Genomic DNA, 693 nt, shown 5'->3' with positions numbered 1-693 from the left:
TTTTACTCCCTATACATCTAAAAAACTATTTCTTGTTATCCTTTACTTGGGATGCCATCCTCAGCTCCATGGTAGCTTTGGCCTGTCTAACTGCCTCCCTACAAGCGTGAGCAGAGGAGGTATACTCCTCTTTGGTAATCTCTCCCCGTTTCCACTTTTTATATGCCCCCCTTTTATAGCCCGTAGACTGCTCTGGATTTCTCTGGTCAGCCAAGGAAGCCTCTTGGCCCCTGTCCCCACATCGGGATCATCTCCCTCTGTGCCCGAAGGATCATTTCCTTAAGGCACAGCCACCCTTCCTGTGCTCCCAAATCTTTAAAACTCTTACTCCACAGTGCGTCCTTGCCTAAACGCCTGAGTTCATTGAAATCAGCTTTCCTAAAGTCTAGCACTTTCACCCTACTAGTTACCTTACCCACTCAACGTTTCATGGTGAATTCTATTATTTGGTGATCACTGTCCCCCAGGTGACCACCGATCTGTAGGTCTCCTACCATGTCATCCCCTGTTGCCAATACCAGGTCCAGTTATGAGCTATTAAGCTTGAGATCAGTTCTATAACCTAAGTAACATTATTTCCATTGTATGTATGGAGAAACTGAAACACAGGAAGGTGAAGCTACTTGTCCAGGCTACATAATGTGTTAGTTGCATTGTCATGGGTAGAATGCTGGGGGTGGATCAGTGCTTATA

General features: G+C 45.7%; 1 protein-coding gene across 6 annotated transcripts in view; it reads left to right on the top strand.

Annotated features, from left to right (window-relative positions):
* Window positions 1–693, top strand: part of LOC102373889 (core histone macro-H2A.2) — a 42,639-nt gene that overhangs the window by 33,320 nt on the left and 8,626 nt on the right. The gene's annotated exons all lie outside the window — the stretch shown is intronic.

This window comes from Alligator sinensis, unplaced genomic scaffold (genome assembly GCF_000455745.1).
Source record: "Alligator sinensis unplaced genomic scaffold, ASM45574v1 scaffold546_1, whole genome shotgun sequence".
In the NCBI taxonomy this organism is placed as follows: Eukaryota; Metazoa; Chordata; order Crocodylia; family Alligatoridae; genus Alligator; species Alligator sinensis.
The sequence above is the reverse complement of the archived record's forward strand: the minus strand, read 5'-3'. Positions and strand labels throughout refer to the sequence as shown.